At 34.0% G+C, this 15,221-nt stretch overlaps 1 pseudogene; it reads right to left on the bottom strand.

The window, feature by feature from the left end:
• The window catches only part of LOC138710119 (DNA-directed RNA polymerase I subunit RPA1-like), a 152,905-nt pseudogene that overhangs the window by 124,538 nt on the left and 13,146 nt on the right, over positions 1 to 15,221 (bottom strand).

Genomic DNA, 15,221 nt, shown 5'->3' with positions numbered 1-15,221 from the left:
TTCACAGAGTAATACGTAGACTTAGTAACAGGTCTGTAAGTAGCAGTGCTGCCCTTCTTTGCTAAAGCATCCGCATTCTCGTTTCCCAGGATTCCACAATGGAATGGTATCCATTGGAATACAATTCTTTTATTGAGTGATATTAATTGAGAGAGCATTTTAGTTATTTCTGCTGTTTGAGATGAAGGTGTGTGTTTAGAGACTATTGATAGAATAGCTGCTTTGGAGTCTGACAATATAACTGCATTCTTGAATTTATTGATGTGGCATAGAAGATTCCTGAGACTTTCACTTATTGCAATGATTTCTCCATCAAAACTTGTTGTTCCATACCCAAGAGATCTATAAAGTGAGAAGAGACAGCACGTAACACCTGCACCGGCACCTTGTTCTCTGGAGATCAAGGATTCGTCAGTGTATAAATGAAGCCAGTTTTGTGGAGGGTACCTAATATTAATTGTCTCTAAAGACAATTGTTTCATTATTTCAGTGTTTACTTCTGATTTCAGTATTTCTTCTGTTAAATTTAGATTATAGTCTAAAATAGTCCCCCAATCGGATCTCCGGGCAGGGACTACTTTAATGGTACAGAATCAACTAAACATCTTACAATGGAATGCTGGTGGTATAACATCAGCTAAGAAGACTGAACTAGCCGATATACTCTCAGATAATAATGTAGATATCTTCCTTATTCAAGAAGCAAACCTTAATGCTGACCAATTAAAATATTTTGATTTTAAAGGTTTTAGTATGAAACTGTTACCCAAAGGTAGACAGATCAGTAGTGGAATTCTCGCAGGCATATCAAAGAAATCAATCACAAATTTTCAAATCATGAAAATATTGTGATATATGTACTTATGAAATATTCACTGAACGCACTTATTTGTAATGAACCATTACTTACTGTTCATTAGATGTTAAGAAAATCTGGTTGGTGAACAGCTCGCATTTTAGTGAATTGTTATATATTTTAATGTTCACTAGTTAATATTTAATTTGGAATGATTTATTGAAGCTTCGTGAAATGGAGCATTAGGGTACTTAATATTTAAATGATGCATACATCTTAGATTTTCAAAACGTTAGTTCATATAAAACAGGCACTTGCCTGAACATCCAATGTCTACTGCTAAAACATAAGCAATTTTCACACTGATTGGCAGCAAACAATCCACTTTCTTTGTGCGTGCGTCCATACTATGATATAAATCTAATAATTGTTAAGAAATTAAAACATGTAACAGTGCAAAGCATAATTTGTCAGGAGGAAGGAAATAGTACATTATGCAACAAGCCTATAATGATAGTAATTAAGAAGCGAGTATGGATATTTATGAAACGAGCGCAAGCGAGTTTCATAATTTTCATACGAGCTTCTTAATTACCATTATAGGCGAGTTTCATATGACTTTTTATGCTCGACCATATTTCTAACTTGAAATTACCGGTATTCAGATGTATACATTTTATTTGTAACTGACAAGATCGGAAGTGACCTTGTTCTAGGTCGTGAATTGTGAGATGTGCGCAGACGCGAAAGTATTGATTTTTTCCGAGGAACAATAATGTCATTGACCTTGATGTATAATCCCGTTAAACTTGATAATATTATAATATTATAACCTTGATTATTGAATTCGACATTGAAAAACGAGATGACAAATTGAATTTATTTGAATATTATTTACAATTAACTCTAATTATTATAGTAACAGAACATGACCTGAGACAGTATTGGATATCCAGCCTCCATGACTTTTCGGTAATTCTCTTTCGATTGCATATCCGAGAATAATCGATACTTGCGGTTTTATAACGGTACAAAGCTGACTTGTCATTGGCTGAACACATGTAAGCTGAGTTATCATTGGCTGAAGACCTGTACTTTAATGAGTAGGTGTACTTTAATGACATGCATTAAAGGACTGCTACCAGGTGTGTAATTAGTACATTTCGGCATGGTCGAGCATAAAAGTAATTAAATATCAATAGCCCTACGCTGATCCTCGATGCAGTCATCGTATTCACTAATGTTTTCTACCGAATTATATAATATTCTTCTGTAGGCCTATTGATATTTAATTACTTTTTCCTTCCTCGTGAAAAGATTATGCTCTGTACAGTGGATATAGGTGGTTACATAAAATTAGGAACGATATAATACAGTATTCAAACAGCAAATGACTTCCAAGAGCAGCTTACTGTTAGAAGGTGCTATCAATTTTTATGAAAGAGGTTAAGTAAAATTCTTCTGACACAAGTACAATTATTTACTTACTGGTCTCATTTTGGGTGGTGGAACAGGAATAACTGTGAGGAACAAGGCATCAGTTGGGTACTGTGTATCGCAGTATTCCAATACTGGCAACAGAGCACACATGAAATTCTTCTCATTCTGCCACAGCTTGCGTAAATGTGTTCTAAAATGAAACAATCACCATTTACATAAAAATTAATTAATTCTTGAATATATTCCAACCCTGACCAACCCAAGAGGTTACGCAGGGAGTGGCACGAGGAATGATAAAATTTTCCCATAAAATATAATCCTAGAAAATTACAAAATACAGTAAAAATATTCACTTTTCTCGTTCCTGAAAACTGTAGAATTTATTATAGGAAGCAATAATCACTACACTGTTCATACAGTTCTAATCTGTATGCTAGTTATATTCAACTATTCATAAGCTTTTCTGCATGCTTACTTTGCATTGTAAAACCGAACCAAATCACTATCTCAAATGGACAGTAGAACATTTTAAATATAACTGCAAATATAAATCTTCAGTTCTTCACCATCATTATTTGACACAGTTTACTTTCTAATTATACGGAGTACAGTGAGCAAAAAATCGATTTCGAGATTTTATTTGATCTCTTTTTCAGCATCTGAGATACCGAAAAATTAATTCTGGATATGTCATCTATCTGTCTGTGTGCAATCATTTTTTCTGAATTTGAGGACAAACTTTGTCCATATTCTGTACACATGAGTAGGCTTATCCAAAAATGATGCATATGAAATACAATAATTTTCAATAAAAATTTGTTTAAAATCAACAATATAAGTTCTACAGACCAGATTTCAAAAGGATATCAATAGAAAAATTGGTGAGAAACAATCTGGTTTCTGGTTTGGTCGTTCGTGCATTGATAACTTATTTACACTAAAAAGAAAAAGAAAAAAAGAACCGATTTGTAAAGATACTTAATGTGCATTTACTGACCTTGCAAACAATGTTCCCAAATCGAGATATGATTTCTCTTGGAAAAATAGCCCATAGCACGTTCGTGAAAATGAAGGAAATATGGGATAATGCAGAACATATTATTCTGCATTCTTTGGTAATTCATTTAGGGAGCACATCTCCCTGCTCTGCTGTGTTCATTCTTGAAGGAAGTAAGGCCTAATAATGGTAGATGATGTTAAACCACATCAAACTGTAACTTTTACAAAATGAAGGAGAACCTTCTGCACTTCACGAAGATTTCTTTTCTAATGAAAATCCTGCCTGTTGACAAGTCCAAAAAAATGAAAGTGTGTTTTATCAGACAATCTTGTTTTACTGAGTATGTGTGATTAGTCTGGTTTAACCCTAAGAACCATCTACAGAACTCCATGCAACTCCTTCTTAAACTGCACTCTGCTAGTCAAAGTGATAATGCATGTTGTGCACAGATTACACTTTGTGTATTTTCAGATATTGTTATGTTCCTCCAATGAGAAATACAATACTTGTCTCTTACTGAGTGTGTTAAATGCCATTTTCTGACCCAATTTAGTATGGTATTGCGAGGAGGAGCTTACTGTATCGAAATATGAGCTTCAAGCACGTGTCTGTAGCCCTTCCTAGTGGCTACAGAACAAAGAGCCTCTTTATGGCACCTAAAACGCGACATTAATTGCAGTAAAACCTCGTTAATCCGAACTTCGCTTAATCCAGATAGGCAAAAAACAGATGAGTTAGAAAAAATTGAAGAATCTTGTTTTAAAACTTACTTTTATACATTAGAACTGTGGAACTACAATAATGTAACTTACTACATTGTATGTATTGCTTTACATTTTGCTGTACTGTATAGTGTATTTAGGCCTATACCCTTTAAATACACTATAATAAACATGTTTTTTGCTATAAACGGAGTTTTAATGCACTTTCTACTGTTCTTTTAGGTTATTTCAGTTAATCTGGACCTTCGTTAAATTGGTCAACTTGCCCCACCCCACCAATTAGTCCGGATTAACGAGGTTTTACTGCAGTTCCCTGTCTGAAAACACACCTGTTGGTAAACTTGCTGGTTTTTTAAACACGAAACATTATATTTCAAGTAGTTTGAAAACTAATTAAGACTGTCAAGAAAGAATATGATTTGTAAATGGGGTCGATCACAGACTGTTGCAATGAGACATGATAACATAACAAAGAGGTTGTGTAAGGTGCATCATAACTCAAAACACTAACCCAAACAGAGTAATGGAAATGGTGACCAATCAATCAGCTTCTTCTGCTGTATTATAATACTGTATCAGTGATGTGCTGTGTTGTTGCTGGGAATTCAGGCCTAAAATGTCATAAGGTCAACAGGGATACCCATTCATAATTTAATACATTCTTGTAAAAATTCCACATGCATTCTATGCTTTATGTTAAGTTATTAGCTTAAAATAATTTCTATTATGTCATGTGTCAGTCAGTGTAAATACATGCCTCATTTTCCAGCACAAACATAGAACCGATCAGAAGTTGGGGAGCCGGAAGATTTTGTGGTATGTTTGTTGATATGCAGAGTCTTTTTGTACAGAATGAGGATTATGTTAAATTTCTTTAATACAGTTATTTTGCATAAAGAACTCGACACAAACTTCTAAATTGTCAAACATTTTGAAACTGACTAAGCAGCCATCCCTTTTGACCTCGCAAACTGATGAAAGCAAGAAAATCTAAAATTACTGAAATTACGGTAATTTCAAATGTATCACAACTGTCTGTAGTATCCTATAATATTATATCGTCGCCTGAATGCAAGAACTAGGTAACTTGATTTTTCATATCTTGTGACATTGCCTATTTACTTATTTATTGCACTAAGGAATATGTCTCGTTTTCTTTTACCTATTTGTTACATTGGAAAATAGATGTTGCTGGTATCGTTCAATCAGTTACCTAGGTCCTGGATTACATTTTGTACGATTTTTGCTATGCTATAAAAGAGGTAACTAAAAACTGCAAATTTCGAGTTACCTAGTTCTTGCATTCAAGCGACGATATGAAAGTACAGCCACAAAAATAATGATTCGAACATTTTAAAAACATAAAAATTCAGCACCAGCATAGGATATATTACTCTGTTTAAGATTTGGGAGGGAAAAAAACAAAGTGATAATAAAAGAAAATTAAATCTTATCATTTATGTGTACCTTGATTCATCTGGTAGAATTACAGTTGTAACGAACTTCCCCCTATTTATTCCACTAGATACTTGGTTCCTGAAACAAAAACACCATCATGTAATCTAAGAGTTATCAAAATTTATTTTTCTGGATGAAAAGTAAAAACGTTATTGATATCACATGATCAAAACATATAAAGATGTTTACATTAGATTGAAAGGATTATAACAACCCAAAAATATCACTAATCATTCTCATCAATATCTTAAACCCTGAATCAGGGAACTTACAGAGAAAGTAAATATGAGAAACCACTGACACAAGAAGTCAGGCTGTGTACCCAAGGAAAAGTTCAACTGTATCATTAGTCACACGAGAAACCAGAAAAATAACAAAGAAAATTTAGCACAGCCTTCGAGAAACACACTTACCTGCTTGAATGTACAAAAAGATGCAGAATGCAGCTCTTTCGTATCAACCAACATTAATGGCGAGTTTACAGACAGGAAAGAGGGAACACTTGGTAATGATTCTTATGGATTTCTTCTTAAAAAAAAAAAAATGGAGCACATAACAGTAGTAGTAGTAGTAGTAGTAGTAGTAGTAATAGTAGTAGTTACAATTCAAAAAAAAAAAAAGATTTTCGGATGCACAGTCTTACCTACCTGTAACTACTCAATTAGTATAACAATACAATCAAAATTTTCAGTACCAGTTAGCCTTTAAAATGAACTTGTAACAGAAGCTGCATGGAATATAGAAACTAACCAGCAACTGTAACAGAAAGACAGTTGACTACACATTCAGATACTCTAAATTTTCTTCATCAATGATTATTAGCTCCGAAAAAAAATCATTTGACAGAAGACACACATAAAAACAAGCCACTAGATGGCTTTTAGAGAACCCAGAGGTTCCATGGATAAATATATAATAGGATGCGAAACTGCGGTCAGCACCATCTGGCAGTGGGGGGCTGAAATAAGATGATCAGCGTCCAACGTCATAGGTGGTGAACATTAGAACTATGTGTTAGGTACATTACCCAGAGTTCTCTATTTATCCGTTTGAGATATTGCTTGAGGACTCGATGAGGAGCCAAGATGGCAGACAGAAACTTGCTAATAAGTGAACATAAAGTGATACGTGTGTGTATAAGCAGTGCATGTTAAACAGTGATGTTTATGGACGTTGTAAAAATAGTGTTGTTGAATGTATTGTAAAGTAATAGTAATATAATAAATTTAACTATCTAAGTAGTTCTTGCAGACTTGTCAATTGCGCTGTACAATAAACACCCAAAGAATACAATCCCAATTATCTAACCTTTTGCTTTATTTTTTTGTGTTTGTCTGGTTATATTTTAATTGGGTTGTGTAAAATAGATCGTCTCTTTTATCTTCCTGTTGGCTCCGGTAAGAATTTTCAGTAGAAGATGCTGTGAGGAATAAAAATTTAAATGTTTTATTTCAATTGGGTTAGTTTTGAATATCGATGAGGGTGGGAGGGAATACTTTCTGCACAGTTTAACATTTTCGTCACCAGGTGCGCTGCTAAATGCATGGAGTAATTAGTTACTCTTTTCGCTACTTGGTGCGCTGCTAGATGTAATAACGCCCCTCCCTCTAACAGGTGGCAGCAAGATCATTTTCTACAATAGCGCCTCTAGTATGTGTTATGGGAAACTCTGTAAGTTTCGCATCCTATTATATATTCATCCATGGAGGTTCATTGCCACCCTCATATAAACCCGCCATCAGTCCCTATCCTGAGCAAGATTAATCCAGTCCCTACCATATCTCACCTCCCTCAAATCCATTTTAATACAGTGCAATCGAAAAGTCCCTCCGCAGCTCTGTTAATTCTAGTAACCCTTAGAAAATTGGCATTCCCCCACTCATTCCAGTTTGACAGCCTCACCCCCCAGTCCGTTGTGTGCTGCATGATAGCGCCACGGGCTACACAGCATTGCAGAGAGACTTCTCGACTGCGCTGTGTTATCCCACTAGATGTAATGAAAAACAGTGTTACAAAATACACTTGACAAAACGGTAACAGACAACAGAAATATTTATCCCATAACACTACTAATTTATCCACAAAGAAAAGCCATATTACAAATATAAACTTGACCACTAGAAAACATATACAGTAAGTCAAATTGTTGGGTCTGAGAAATAAAAACGGACAAAAAGAAATTCATGTGAACTGTCCGAACACAACACAGGAAAAGACAGGATGCTGTAACTGCTATAGCAGTGCCAGTTAAAAGAAACTTGCAATCAACATAAACTTGTCAAACCAACAAATTCAAGCAAATGTGAAAACAGATTAGTAAATATTTATCTACTCTACTGAAAATTTCAATTCTAAATACTCTTCTCTAGCATTAGAAATTTCAAAACTGCTATCTATTAAATTAAATGCCTTGTCAATGAAGTGTAGAATATTCATTCTTAATGAGAATTTATCAATGATGTGTAGTTACGTCACAATTAAGGAGAAAGATCATGATGATTATGACTAATAATAAGACAAAAGAGAGGAAGGAAAAGATGAGGAGGAGGGAGAGAAGTAAGATGAGTGGAAAAGAAAATGATGAGGGATACTGTAACAAATAAATTGAAATTGCAGTAAAACCCGATTTTAACATTCTTTGAAAAATATTGGAGTGCAAGAGGTCAAATGACTTTATTGTCAAACACCTGGCATTTGAAAACAGCAACAACAACATTCCAGTTTTCAAAGAATAATCTGGTAAGTTCCAGTCAAATTACCATAAAAATAATGTAATAGTGTAATTGATTCTCCTTTTAAGAAAACCCGATTTAAGGGAAATCCTGCTTTTCGGGAATATTTTTCAAGTGGATTTTATGAAAACGAAGCCCAAAATATCGACCTGGCTTTCAATAATCAATAGTACAGCTCAGCACATCTCAATCTGTGGCAATGCAGTGCCATGTGGCAGCATTATTCTTTATCATTGTTTACGGTCTTGCTTTGTGTTGCTTTCACAGAGTGATCGCTTTGCTTGCTTTGTTCTCGCAAGTTGTGTGGATCCTGTTTCCAAGTTCTTTTGTTAGTTTATGCATCATTATAATGACAACTAACTGGAAGAAATTAACTATCGGACAGAAAGTGAAAATAATAAGGGATGTCGAGGCCAATCCTCCAATAGCACTATCGCATATGGCAAAAGGCATGGTTTGCCAATTACTTCATTATGGGGAACAATGAAGAAGAAGAAGAAGAAAAAAGACATTTTTCAATGCTTATTTTCAGTATGGTTCAGGTTCAACCAAGTGAAAAAACATTTGTGCCTACCACTTGAAGAGTTACAAAAATATAATAATGAAGTGTATTGTAAATAAAACTGTAGGCCTAATTAAATGATTATAATGTTTGGTACACAACACACATGTCAGTACTAGTTATTTTAGCCTTTCCTTTCCATTTTATGTAAGCTCCTTTTAACAGAAACTCCTACTTAAGGACAAGATTCGTTAAAAAGGGGTTGCTTGCTTTCAAACTGTATTAGTAATTATAAATCCATTCTTACCTTTCTGTTTCTGTCGAAGCTTTCTGGACTTTGATCATCAACTTGTTTCGGTACATTGAGATTTTCTTCATAGGCGCCTTACAATTTGGGCAAGCCTTCAATTCATTTACAGATTTCTCTACTGCATTAACAAGATCATTTATTATGAACTCCACAAACTTTGTACGTGAATGTGGTTTTTGAACATTTTTTTCTGAAAATGAATAAGCTATCTTTAGGAGACATACATATACTCATACATAAAGATAAAAAAAATATGCCTGATGTTCATGGATATGATTTCACTGCATCAAAATTCAACATTATTATTTCAAAGAAAGGAAGAAAGGGTTAGAAAAGAAAAAAAGAAAGAGAGAGACTACTCAATGAGAAAGGTTTGCCACCAACCTTTTAATTCCTATTGTTACAAAACAACTAGTTCATTTTGACAATTTATTCAAGCATTGCTCCTCCTCTGGTGTTATGGTTTCAGGATTGACCCCAAGTTAATTTTTATCATCATTATCTCTCAGTCGGCCACTTCACAAGGATATTGAAAGCACAGATAGAATTTGTTTCAGACGTCAATATTTCGATGCTTTAACACTGTTACTGTTATTATTCACAATCATGAATTTGGATATTTGAACGTATTAATTAAAGAAGTGTGGAAATATAAATATATTTATATTTTCAGGACAAATGCATACACTGTAACATACATAACGCATACCATTTACTCTCTTGTGCTCAGTTCAAATTTAAAACAGATATGAAATATTACATCAATGTATAAAATATCACTGCTGCACCTCCAAAATCTACTATATACAGTTAAACAGATTTTTCAGGAGAGAGAAAAAATAAACATGATCACTTTTAATCATCTTGATTTTCAAAGCTACTTTCGGTACGGTACAGTTACATCATTTTTCATGTAATGATTGAATGTACCTTTGAAATTCAAGGGAACTGAAATTGACAATGTTTTTCTTTCTCTTGAAAAATCTGTTTAAATGCATATAGCGAGTTTTGGAGGCACAGAGACGATATGCATTCTCTCCTCCAACTCCATATTTCTCTAACTCAACCAACAGTATCTTCTACGACTTTCTCTTCAAACAAGAAATAACATCTCAACCAAGCACAATTCAAAAACAAATTTTCATATCTTTGCTTTATGCGAACTAAAACATTAAAATTCACTTAAGAAACACAGAATAAAAATATTTCGAATCAATGTTTTAACAATTTCAACTATACAATAATATAGTTGTTTATTTATACGATATATTAAAAATTGAAATAAGTTACTTTAACATAACAAATTTTTCGATAACACACGATTTGATACAATTTATTTAACACCTAGAATCACAACTGTACTTTGCTTACCATCACTGTGCCTGTAAACACTACTGTGTGATTGGAAGTCGATTTTATGGGGGAGTAAAAAACTTCACAAAAAATTGGTTGTGTGTATGTCACTGTGCTAAAATAAAAAAGGGAAAAACACTGGAGGAGAGGGGTTCGATCCAGTGCTGTGGACTGAACTTCGGCATAGCTCAATGGTGAGAGCACTTGGCACGTAGAACCAAAAACCCAGGTTCGATCCCCAGCACAGGCGAATTTTTCTCCTCTAATATTAATTATTACCATAACAGATGTATTCTGTAGGACCAAAAAATATTAATCTTTAGTAGATTCTTCTAGCAACAGTGCATATTACTGTACAGATTACTGTGCATATTACTGTGGAATCCCAGGCACCAAGTCACTCAACTGAGTGCGCTCCTTGTATAATGGCAGTTGACTTAATAAAATGTCAACATACATGCCCAACTTGGAGTCAGGCCACAAAGAGAAAAACACTGGAGGAGAGGGGTTCGATCCAGTCTGTGGACTGAACTTCGGCGTAGCTCAATGGTCAGAGTGCTTGGCATGCACAACCAAAGACCCAGATTCGATCCCCGGCACCGGAGCGAATTTTTCTCTTCTAATATTAATAAAATACACGTTTCTGAAAAATGTTACATGTTGGAACTTTTCAGTGTCTTATCTGTGTTCAGCTCATGAGCTTAGTTATTCTTATCTTTGTTATAAAACCGTGTTCTTTTTTTTTTTTAGTTGATTATTTAACAATGCTGTATCAATGACTGTGTTATTTAGCGTCGATGAGATTGGTGATAGCAAGATGGTATATAACAAGATGAGACGGAGGATTCGCCATAGATTACCTGATATATGCCTTATGGTCAGTCCAAGTGGGAATTGAACCCACACCCAAGAGCAACTCCGGACTGACAGGCAAGTGTCTCAGCTGACTGAGCTACATTGGTAGCCATAAAACTTTGCTGACTAGCATCCAGTGGCGGTAAATCCTATGCGTTCAATGCTTTAGAGAACCCCCAGGAAAAACAATTTGTTTACTTCGGAATATATTTTTTATATGTCTTTCTCGTGTTAAATTTAATGAACCACAGGGATCGCAGACATATACAAATACATGCTTACGAGGTTCAATTTCTCCTCTAAACCTCGCCGAGTCAGCTGGTGTTTGAACAGCACAGCTGTAGTGACGTGATCGTGAGACAGCCGACAAGCGAAAGGCTTCGTGATGCAAACCAGAAGTTAGCTCCAGTCTGTAGCTGAGATCGTGTACGTGTGTGTTACTGATTGTTGTATTTATTAATGGTTTCTTACAATCCTTTAAATGTCCACTTAGTCATTCTCGGTATTTTCGTCTTAATATATTCATCTGTGAGTGTGACCAATGTTCGTTTCCAAAGAAAATGAATAGTGTTCAATATCTTTTATAAACAAATGTTTCAGTTTTAATCTTGGAAGATAAGTGTACAATAAAGAAGCTTGGACGGTCGTTACCTCAATTCTATTTAAAGCAAGCACAAACATGCCGAGGTAAGACATTTTGCAGGGCTTTCAATGTAAAAAAAATATGAAAAATAAAACAGCTGGATTTGCGGTTGCGAATCTACAAATAAATTATCTTGTTTCCCATGCCTGCTGTTTGTTAAGGCTAAAGATACGAGCTGGACATGCACTGGTGTGTCAGATTTAAGCCATTTGACACGGAAAATTAAGAAGCATGAGGAATCTATTGCTCATAAGAATGCTTGCCTAGATTTATCAGCCTTTGGAAGAACAGAAATCAGACAACAGCTTAGCTAAGCTTTCAGGCAGAATATTGAAAGACAGAATGATAACATAAGGAAAAATCGCTGCCATGTTCTTTCAGAGATAATTGATCATCATCATCATCATCATCATCATCATCATCATCATCATCATCAGGCTCATTTTAAGGCAATTATCTACTTTAAAGAACTGTAGTATTTTTTAATCTTTCAGAAATTAAATATTGTTTAAATTACTGGAAAACTATGTAACATCATAAAAGTAGTGAACCCCTTGTCATTTTAGGCACGAACCGCCACTGCTAGCATCATACTGTATTATAGATATTGTTTCATATGGAATATATATTGTGTGTTGTTATTAAGTCTTATTTAGGTTAGTTGAATGTAGTTGTCATAAAAAAAAATATAAAGCAATATTGGTACTATATAATGTTTTCGTATTTTAAACAGTTTAATTAGTGTATTAAATCTTGTAAATTTGTAAGCTGTGTAGTAATTAGTGTCAATATTATTGTAAATGTAGCACTACAGGTTTTCCCAGCAAAATGGAAAAGCGGAACTCTGAACAGGCAGTCTCAAGAATTTTTTTTATATTTGCACGAATATTTCCAAGACAGAAAATGTGACAGTGCTTATCTCTGTGACAAAAATAGCAAATTATGTTGCTGCTGTTCTTACATTGGAATGAATATTTTGAAAAGAATCATAATAGGAAAGTACCTACAAAATCTTAACAAATCAGCACTAATCAGGATTTCAGCACAAGTAACAATGTAATTTTCTAACCACTGTTGAAAGCAATCTTAATTCGTAGACCACAAAATTGTTTACCTGCAAGATTTTGTAACAATAAACTGTTTCATCAGAGATCGACTCGGTCTGACCCAACTCTAAAGAGACTAAAATTGGTTGACAAGACAATTTAAATGGCAAATTAACGAATATTCCAAACTCAATATTGAGAGCTGAATTATTTCTGTTCTAATGTGTTCTGACTTAAATGCTTCAAGAATGATTCTGTGGACTTTTCTTTGCAGGAGAATCTACATAGTCTCACCACAGTCTAGTATATACAGTCACGAAGCTTAATACTTACTAAATAAGCAAACATAGACAGTTGAAATATGCATCCATAGATAGTTGCTCACCACCAGGATCGCTACTATCACCTCATCACAGACTCTTTCCCTAGCAGACCATAAAATGTATTGTACTTTCGATATCGTGTTCTTTTGAAAAAATTAACGCCTTCCTTCCACTATTGAAATATGAAATACATAAGGTTTATATATTATTTTCATAAAATAGCCTATATATTCTATAAACTCACCTTCCTGGATCTTTCGGAAGAAGCATAACTCTAACCTATTTTTCTTACAATTTACAGTACTACAAACGTCTCCTTTCCCATATTATTATTCAAATTATTGTATTTTAGCCATTTACAGTTATTACAACTGATAACGAACATTTCACAGTTTACATAGCTTTTCACAAAAATGCGAAATATGGCACAGTCAATGCCTTTTCGATCTAGACCAGGCCGTAATGTTTGTTCGGGTTTTCTATTTCAGAGTATGGAGCTCAGTGAAATATTATATTATAACTATATTGCTTATAATTGCTAAGCTTTATTTAGTGTAATGTGTCCATAAGTTCCGTTTACTTCTCGTTGCATAATATGTTGCAGAAATAATTACAAAACTGTGTTATTTTAATGTGAAGAGAATTTTACATGTTAATGTAATCTGTTCGCGTCAACATTTCAAGTTTAGAATGGAAGGTATTTTGAGGTTTAATAAAAAAGAATTTATATTGTGATTTCAATTTAGCACATCTACCTTCCCTAATTTTAGACAAAACATTTACCATACCACTCCTATGAAATTCGTGTACGTACAATTGTGTTACTTCGTCTCTTAAGTAGTAGATAAATACAATTCAATTGTAGTATTAAAATACAGACAAATTGAATGTCTGGGGTATCATACATGACATTATGCTTAATTATAATGTATGATTACGAATTTAGGAATATAAGTTAAATATAGTAAACATAACCTATAATTTTCAAATGAATAGCAAGGCATTGGAGATCACTAAATTTAGACAGAAAGAGGCAACTGGTACAGTAAACATAACCTATAATTTCAATATATCTAAAGATCCATGCGGTGCAATTGAAAATTATTGAATCGTGCATAAATGAATGTACAAGAATTTCGCGATATTTAATCGAAATAAAGGCATGTATTACACATATGAACAACGTAATTTTCACACAATAAATAATATTACATCTTAACTCGCAAGTGAATTATGTCTGAAGTGTCTCATAATCATTGTTTTAAATTTTATTAATGGAATTACACTACATTTTAGAGAAACATATGTTACTGTTTATGCATTCCAACTAATTTATATGGTTGAAATGCCGCCCTTCGTGATCGGGTTAAGAGAGTTACATGGTCTGCCTTACGGCCTGTATTAGATCACGATGGCTGTGGTACAGTCTATTGTTCCTGGTACTCACAGCAATCCAAGCGGCTAGCAACTATCGCGAGAATTGCAAAAAATCATCCCAAGCTTCGTGACTGTATATAGTAGACTGTGGTCTCACTGGGCTTCGTTACAGATTCCTCTTTCCCCTGCATGAATAAAGTTACAGTGATTTTAAATTTTATAAATAAGTGTACTATGAACAAATCATTTATGAAAGTAAATTTAAATGAAGGACAACTAACTTTTCTTCATTCTGCTATAGTACTCTTGCAATCTTTCTTCCACCAGAACTGTAGTAGCTTCATTTACTACATTCGTTGGATTTGAAGATGAAAGTAGATCTGCAATGACTTCTTCCACTTCCTGGGCTTCAGTGATAAGACCATCATCAAGAAGTCTTAACTTTGTTACGAAAAGATGCTTAGAAACTCCTGGAAAATAAATTAATGGTTTATGTAGTTACGTAGAAATATAAAAAATCATAATTATCAGTATTACTATGAAGATAAATTCAATAAGTGACCAAAGGGAAATGATCCTGTATCCAAGAAATATGAATTTTCACTTTCGGAGATAATTGTAATAAACTGAAGTCAAATACTATCTTTTTTTTTCGTACCTGAAA

This window comes from Periplaneta americana, chromosome 12 (genome assembly GCF_040183065.1).
Source record: "Periplaneta americana isolate PAMFEO1 chromosome 12, P.americana_PAMFEO1_priV1, whole genome shotgun sequence".
NCBI classification, from domain to species: domain Eukaryota; kingdom Metazoa; phylum Arthropoda; class Insecta; order Blattodea; family Blattidae; genus Periplaneta; species Periplaneta americana.
The sequence above is the reverse complement of the archived record's forward strand: the minus strand, read 5'-3'. Positions and strand labels throughout refer to the sequence as shown.